Source organism: Numida meleagris, chromosome 3, assembly GCF_002078875.1.
Source record: "Numida meleagris isolate 19003 breed g44 Domestic line chromosome 3, NumMel1.0, whole genome shotgun sequence".
Lineage (NCBI taxonomy): Eukaryota > Metazoa > Chordata > Aves > Galliformes > Numididae > Numida > Numida meleagris.
This window is the reverse complement of record NC_034411.1, coordinates 3,432,319-3,441,218: the sequence shown is the minus strand read 5'-3', so window position 1 is coordinate 3,441,218 and position 8,900 is coordinate 3,432,319.

Genomic DNA, 8,900 nt, shown 5'->3' with positions numbered 1-8,900 from the left:
CCTTTCCTTGCCTCCAACGTGAATAATATATGCTGGCACAGCTTATAATAAATCATCTCAGTTCTGTGTGCACCAGTGAGCAAACGCAGCTATTCCGAGTACAGCCATCTGCACCGCAGACCCCTCCCAACATCCTCAAACCTTTTTTTCTGCCTTCCTCCTGGCAACCCCACATCCAGGTACAAAAGTCCCCAAAGTGCTGCTCAGGGCCCCCATTGGAACGGCAGGAGATTTGCTGAGCAGAAGCTTGCCGCGCATAGGATGCGACAGTATTCTCGTGAAAATCAATTATTTTGAGTTTGCAGAGTGCATTTTCTATTAGCTAACGTGCCCTAGCCGGTCTATCTGTTGATTTCAAGGATTTTTTTTTTTCTTTCACCTTGGCATGTCTTTTATCAGAAATCATTTTGAAACTTTTTAATTTATGGGCCTTTATTGCAATACTCAATTCATCCTGAGTAGTCTATTATTAAGTGTTCTAGAGGCTCTTATTGTCCTTTATCGGAGGATTGTATCTCTGTGCAATTCATCTGTAGTCATTCTTCATAGGGAAAATCTTTCATATTAGGTTTCTTTCATCACTCGATGACAACTCTTGAATACATCATTATTCAGCAATGGGTTTAGAAATTATAATCATTAGGCAATTTTTCATACAATCTGATTTTATAAACTGTTTCTTTTTATTATCTTGTGATGGAAAACAGTAAATGCATCTGTCTATTTTGATCCTCTCTGATAACAGTAATAGAAAAACGAAGTAAGGACATCTTATTGAGAAAACAGCCTGGATGCATTTCTTATATGCGAAGAACCAAAGGTTATTTAATGTGGAATAAAACTCGCTTCTCTCTTTAATGTCACACACTGAGCACAAACATCCAAATGTTAATATTCACGTGGTTGCAGAGACATGCCCATTTTTGGGCCATCTCCCCACTTTTGGGCTATCTTCCCATTTCCGGACCATCTTCCCATTTCTGAATCATCTCCCTGTTCCCTCCTCATCTCTGGACCATCTCCCCTTTTCTGGGCCATCTTCCCATTTCTGGGCCTTCTCCTCAGTTCTGGGCCACCTCTCCATTTTTGAACTATTTCCCCATTTCTGGGCTTGCTCCTTGTGTCTGGGCTGTCTCCCCATTTCTGGACCCACTCCTCAATTCTGAGCCACCTCCCCATTTCTGAGCCACCTCCCCATTTCTGGGCCACCTCTCCATTTCTGGATCATCACCTCATTTCTGGGCCATCTCCCCATTTCTGGGTCACTTTCCTTTTTCTGGACCATCTCCCCATTTCTGGGCACTGAGAACTGGTTGTTTAGAAACCTGATGTGACTTCATTGCCTGGAGGAAGGCAACACGACTGTGTGTTGTCCTCATGCAAGCTGGGGCTGGGGCTCCAAAGGAACAACCCTTTCACCATCTCATCCCCAGGACTCCTCATGGGTTTGAGGTTTGCTGCAGGTTATCCCTGATGATTCTGTTCTGGGCATGGCTTTTTCAGCTGCTTAGCTTTGGAAGCAGTTTTGTTTTAAGCCCAAGGAGTTAAAATTAATCTGAAATAAATATATGTATATCCCAAAACACACATGTATGTCTGTGTTTGTGCTTGTCAAGCACACACAACCATCACAATCCCTTCTGTTTACATACATTTGTCTGTACATAAATGCACAGAGGTGCACACAAGCGTGTATTTAGGTCTCTTTCTATATACACCACGATGAAGTAGTGTTCAAACTAAAGCTTCCACTGCCCGACCACTCTGTTTGCAAACAGGCTGTGGTCACCCCCTTCCTCATTTCCGTATGGCCCCAAGGAAGGGATGTAGCTCTGGGAATAATGGTGCCTTTCCTTTTCTCCCCAAAACGAGGAGCACTGGCAGTGCAGACTGCAGCAGGAGGACAGCTTGATGTCTTATTTAGCGTAACCACAACCAACCTTTGGCGACGTGAGCCAATAAAACATTGTTGATTCAAAGCTTAGCTCATGACGCCTCTAATCCTGCCTCAGATAGCAAACAGATAACAGAGACACTCTAATTTTCTGTAGTTTATTTGAGAATATAGTGGCAGATAATGTGCTGCAGGGCAAATACATATTATTACTTTAAACAGAAGAAAAAATAATAATCCCCAGTCATTTGAAAGCATTTCAGAGGCCATCTTGGAGGGCTCACCATTCTGTATTGCCTCATCGTCTGCTTCTAAAAGATGGGTTCTGTGGAATAATGGAATCATGGCATCATAGGATCGTGGAATTGTGGCATCGTGGAATCATAGAATCATGGAATGATGAAATCATAGAATCATGGCATCGTGACATCATGGAATTGTAGAATCGTAGAATCATGGAATAATGGAAACATGGCATCATAGAATCATGGAATCTTGGAATCATAGAATCATGGGAACATGGCATCATAGAATTGTGGCATCATAGAATCACAGAAACATGGGAACTTGGCATCATAAAGTCATGGAATCATAGAATCATGGAACCACGGCATCATAGAATCATGGGAACATGGCATCATAGAGTCACAGAATCATGGAATCATATAATCCCTCCTTGGAGAGGATTTCACAGGCTGATGAGGCCATGCCTGAATCAGGGCAAGGCACCTGCATTTCCTCTCATTCCAGAGTGAATATGGGTTTTGAAGCTGGTCAGCAGAGCCGCATCCATTTTGGTGCATGTGTGTATTACTTGCTCGTGTGGGCCGCACACGTGAGCCTCACCCATTTGTTCTAGTGCCTCTTTGCAGATGAAATGAATCAGATTCTCTGGGCAAATATTTGACATGTAGCACTTCTGTGTGTGTTGGCAAGCATGCAGGTATATAATAAGGTATGTAAACCAGGGTTCAGACCTGTCATTTCCTATGGTTTTTAACACTTTACTGGAATTGATGCAGAGCTCAAGGAGCAGAGAAAGCAGAAATGGGTGAAATGCACAGTGTTCATCACTCCTGACTCTGCAGGTAGGAGCTGTAGGCTTGACTGGGAGATCAAAAGGACCAAGCCAACCCCATTACCTGGGAAGAGCCAGAACGACTTTCTGAAGCCTGAAAACTGGGGCCAGTCCTACAGAGTAGGGTCCAGGTGGTCTCATCCCACTGGTGGCAAATATGTCGATGCCACAATGTGCTGCAGAGTGGAGGTGAGCCTGCTCCCAGCACTGACCACGTCCGCATCACCCCGCTGAATTCTGCTTGCTGCCCCAATGGAGACAGGCACCTTTCCTGACATCAGATGTCAGATAATACTCTCATTTGCCAACACAGGAAAATCGTTTTCAAACAAACTGCCTGGAGTGACAGGATTGCTGAAATGAGTAGGTCTATTTAAAAGAGATTTAAAAATTTTTCTAATACTTTTTCCTATCTGGAACGAGCAGGTTCAAAAAGGAGACCCCAGGCTGCAGGGCTGGCATGCCAGGAGCTGAGCATCCCTGGCACCCAGCCTGGTCTGGCACCAGAGGGAGCTGCGGGCAGCCCTGAGCATCACAAGTTTCTAATTTTTGCCAGACAAAGCCTGCTGAACTTCACTCCCAAATGTCAGACCTTTGCATTTTCCAGAGATGGTGGCTGATGAGATTAATTACCTCCTGCACCTCTGATTTTTCATTTCCTCTTCTATCCAGTGACACCACGCAAAGGAAAAAGTTTCTGTGTAAATACACATATGCTGCATCCAGGCATTTCTGCAGCAGAAGCATCTCCAGCAGTCTGTTTTGTTGTGCACTGCAGCACGCTGGAGACTGGACGAGCTTTCTGGTGGCTCCTGCTTTCCACAGCCACAGCTGCATTTGCTGCTGGTTCCACAGCGAACACCGCAAGTGCTACAGAGCATCCATCCTGCAGCCCTGCAAGCATTCGTGGCAACAAGGTGGGGATTTCCAATGCCTTATGTCTGTGCTCTGTTCTACCAAAGAAACAGGGCACTTCCAAGGCATTTCACGTCAGAAATCCCCTCCTGGAGCAGCTCAGCACCCCCCGTGTGAGCATGGCCACGGAGCAGTGTTTGGGTGTCTGTGCAGATGTCCCTCATGGAGGCACTTCTGGCACAACCGGTTCCTCCCGGCACACAGATCGTATCAAGTTCGAGGCTCGGGCTCTATTCACAGAGATTCTTGTCAGCGCCAAGGTGTTGAAGGATGATGTGTTTGGGGAAGAAGTCACAAAGAGGTGAAAGGTATCCTCTTCAGAAGGGCCTTTGCGAGGCAGTGAGAAATGCTGATTCCATGCAAAGCAGCAGCAGAGGACCGTGAAAGAGTTTATTTTCAGGTTTACCAGAGGCTTGATTAAATCCAGTTTGACAAGCTTTCATTGGGAAAACAGCCCCAAATTGGGAAGGATCCACACTCTTTGCTAAGCCCACACCTCTGGAGCTAAGCCCACATCAAGGCTGAGCCTGGGCATGGTGGACACAGGCTGATGGATGGACTCGATAATCTCAGTGGCCTTTTCCAACCTTAATGATTCTATGATTCTCCTCTATTTGCTCCTTGCTCTGCTAAAGAATTCAAGAGGATGAAAATAATTTTCAAGGTCATTATTTTTTTCCTCCAAATTTCACCCAAACCCCATTCTCTGCGAGGCTCAGGCTTGGCATGGCCCAGCCATTGCCCAATGGCCAAGGGCTGACTTCATGCTCGCTCTGCGTGCTGCTCCTTCTCTTGTCTGATGAGAGGTGGGGGACAAACACGAAAACAACCACAGATGAGAAAGAAAATCAACGCAGCCTCGGCAGCCTGGTGCATGATGTTTGAATTTTCATAAGGATGCATGTCAGCTGGATGCGATCCCAACATGCTATATGCAACTCGTGTCTAATTGCATTGTTTCCGCTGATCTCCGATGAAATTATTTATACGTATAACAAGCGTGTTTGGCTGAAATAGTCCTTAAACTTTATGTGAATTTTCCATGTGGTTGTTTGCTAAAAAGAGACCAAATGTTAGCAGGTTTGAGTTATTTTTTTCCCCCAATTAGTTTGTTTTCTTTCACTCCCTCGCATATATTTTTACTCTCTCTCTCCCTTCTCTGGTAGTGCCAGCAGCAGAGCAGGAAGGGTGGCTGGAGGGAGGCCAAATTTCGCTTCAGATCATTTCTCTTCAGCACACTCTGGTCTCTGAAAAACCAGATTCTGTTTGTCATTTGCTTTGCTCTCCCGGCATTGTGTCATGGCGATGGTATTGCTGATGGATTTCGAGCTTGCCTTGTAGAGCGGTGCACAAGGTTTTCATAAGCACATTAATCTTGAAAGAAAAACTGTCAGAAGCAAACAATACCCCAATGAATGATGTTGTAAAGACACATGCTAACTCTAAACATCCATTACCAAAGAATATTAACTTATGGAGGAACTCCATTTCCTCTTGCTCCTTTTTAATAGGTACCTGAAAGCCAAAGTACTTCCACATTGAAAAATTTGCTCCAAGATTTGACACTGCCCATGCAAAAGCCCCTTCATGGGACCTTTCCTGACCAAGGCACAGCAAAGTGCATGTCGAGACAAAGAGGACGGTCTCTGTGGTGTGTATTTATGCTAACGATGGGTTGATGGTTGGACACGATGATCTTAGATACCTTTTCCAACCTTAAGCATTCTATGATTCTATGAAGGACACCTTTTGTGGGGTCCCATCTGGGGCTCCTTCTGTGCCCCTCACCTCTTCCCCTGGCCTCCATGTGCCAGCACAGCCCTGTGGAGCATCACTCAGGTGGCTGCACCGATGGTCACTCTGGAGGGGGGACAGCGGTGGCACGGTGGCCAATGCCAATTCTCTTCCTGTTGGAAGTCAGTGTCACTGCTCCCATGGCAGTGGCTCTGCACACACTTTTTGTTCATCAGCAAGCAGCCTGTGTGGCAGGGATAAAACATCTGAGATCACTTTAAATGTCACTTGGAGCCAGGCCAGGAGCATAGGCAAGGAAAAGCTGGTAGCTTGTTTTAATTTAATGGTGTTGAAGTGTTCTACTGCAATTAAGCATCTGAAAATTAAACAGAAACAGTCATTAAGTCTGGTGATACAAACCCACTAGACCAGAGAATATAAATTATTTCAAATGGTAAATGCCAAAGTAGTGTTTATGATAGGGATGTTTCCCCTTATTAGCCATTATCAGTTGTTTTAAATCAGAGGATCTTAATCCTGAGGAAATTAATCACTGCAGATGTTGGATCTCGGAGCTGGAGCGGGTCACCCTCTCACTGCAGGCTGCTAAAAGAGAACCGGGGCTTGTGGCAGTGCAAACAGAAGGGGACAGTGCTGGGTTGGCAGTGCCTAGCTCTCCCAGGAGCTTCTGTTCCCATTTCCCCAGCCCCACGAGCTCATGTTGAACTCAGCCTTGTGTCTGGGAGGCCTTCACCCCCCCCCCCCCCAAAAAAAATAGCTGTTTTTGGTGAATCACCCTTTTCTGATAGAGAAACCAAGCAGACCCCAAACACTGATCTTCTGGGGCAGGACTGCTGGCCAGGCTGCAGTCCCCAACAGCCCATGGCGCTCAACCCTGCACCATCATTATCAGTGTGTTAGAGAGCATCATATTTTGGGAAATGCCTTATTTTGGGGAGCACCAAAGCGTTACAGGGCCATGCACCCAGCAGTGCAGTGCTGGCCATACAAGTGGGAACTGCAGCTCTTTGACGTTGGAGCAGATGCCACCACCTTGTGTCTGCCCATGCCTTCATCTGCAGCAGGGCCTTTCCCCCGCAACCGACCGGATAACTCAGCCCAACAACTTGGAACCATAAAACTTCAAATGCTCTCTCTTTCTGCAGTATTTCTTTTACGAGCCCCAGCTTTGCTGTGCTATGAGCACGAGCCAAGCTCCGATTCAGGTAAGTACAGAAACGCTCGTTTAAATTCCTCGTCTTTCAGCACAAGCGTGCGCTTACATCTAATGGCCTTCGGTGAGACTTAAGACTGGCTTTAAAGTTGAGCATGTGTTTTAAGCGCATTCCTGAATTGGGGCTCTGAGATCTGTTGACGTGAACAGAGAGATTCCCCCTCAGCTTTAGCAGGATTTTTCTTGCCTGAAATGGAGTCCAGATCTCATGAAATAAATACCCACATCTTTGTGGATGTGGAACCACATGGAGGCTTATGAATACTTGTTCCCAGAAAAGGATCTAGCTCATTCATATGCCTACATCATGTGTATTAAATTCTCCTGACTTCTACCACAGTTCTAGCATATAAATGGAAAACAGAATAGATACTGTGCCCTAAAAGCACTGAGCTATTGATGCCTTTGAATTAATAGCGGGAAGCACTGTTTGTGTACAGCCTTTACAAACTGTGCTTACATTTTCGTCTTACTTCGTCTTGCTCACATTTTGTCCAAATTTCTGGCCCACAGCCCCAGCTGACAAGGAGATCCGCCCTGCAATGGCAATGCCCAATTTCTGGGGGTGTCCCCCAGGGAAGAGTGGGCAATGCTGGGTGATGTTTGGAGAATGAGGAGGATGAGACCAACAGGTATCGTGCTTAGAAGCCTCATCCTCCTGAGCAGATCAACAAATGGTCATTCTCCATTTTTTTCCTGGCATTATGCATGTCCAACAACACAAAACAACTCAAGGGCTGGGAGCAGCAGAGAGGAGCAGGGCTGCGTTTGCCATTCACGGTTCCCACCCCAGGGATGGCAGCTGGAGACTGAGGTGCTCCCATTTTGGGAATGAATCTGTGTCATAGAATCATACGATCACAGAAGCATTAAGGTTGGAAAAGACCTTTAAGATCACCAAGCCCAACCCCAACCCACCCCCACCATGCCCACTGCTCGTGTCCCTCAGTGCCACATCCCCATGGCTCTGAACACCTCCAGGGATGGTGACCCCACCACTGCCATTCCACCACGTGTAGGGACAAGGAGGGGACAGAGCACTTAGGGGCACATCAGATCTGAGGTCCTGGCTAGAGGTGGCTGTGGAAGCAGTGTTATGTCATCGAGCAGCATTTCTCCCCTTGCATAAGCCCTTAGAGCTGCAGGCAGATGCTATGGAAATATTTTCTACAAGAGCTTGCTGCAAAATGTTGTGTCTGTTTTCCAGGTGGGAAAACCTTTCACATGTGTGCTCCTTCTTCTAATGCTGGGTTGCTGGTCACATTTGAGGTGGTTCCTCCGAAGCTACCTCACCATCCACTTCATCCACCATACCTCACTCCTCCACTTCAGGAGGAGGAGGAGGAAGAGGAGAAGGAGGAGGAGGAAGGGCTGCTCCCACCAAGGAGAGTGCTGGGGCTGCAGGACAAGGCAGCTCTTCAGCTCCAAGTGCTTCGTGTGCTGTAAATCCCATTTTATATCCCCCTCGTCACATACAGGGAGAAATAAATGGAGCTCTGTGATGATTATTCAGAGTCTTTATGATGGTTATAATGTCTCTGCTGCTCACCTCGCCCTTGCCTTGCCACCTCAGTGCATTTTCCTATTGATACAAGTTTCTGCTGGGAAATGATCCCTGAAAAGAGTTTACCTGCCACTAAATGGCTCTGAAATGCTTTGGTACAGCGGTGCGAGGCACGGTTCCCAGGCAGCTGGGACAGCATGCTGTGTGCACACCTCATATAGCAGCCTGGTAAGAGCCATCACGGGTGGCTCACTGCACCGGGCCGGAACCAACCGCAGGAGGTGCCTTATCCTCACTGCACAGCTCAACAAAACTTAACCTGTTGCACCTTCTGGCTTTAGCCCTTAAAAAAAAATCCAAACCTAAAAATCAGGGGCTTGTTCTGTTCTTTTTTCTTTTTCCTTCTTTCTCTCTCTTTCTTTCTTTCTTTCTTTCTTACTTACTCTCCTTTCTTTCTCTCTTTTCTTTCTCTCTTTTCTTCCTTCCTTCCTTCCTTCCTTCCTTCCTTCCTTCCTTCCTTCCTTCCTTCCTTCCTTCCTTC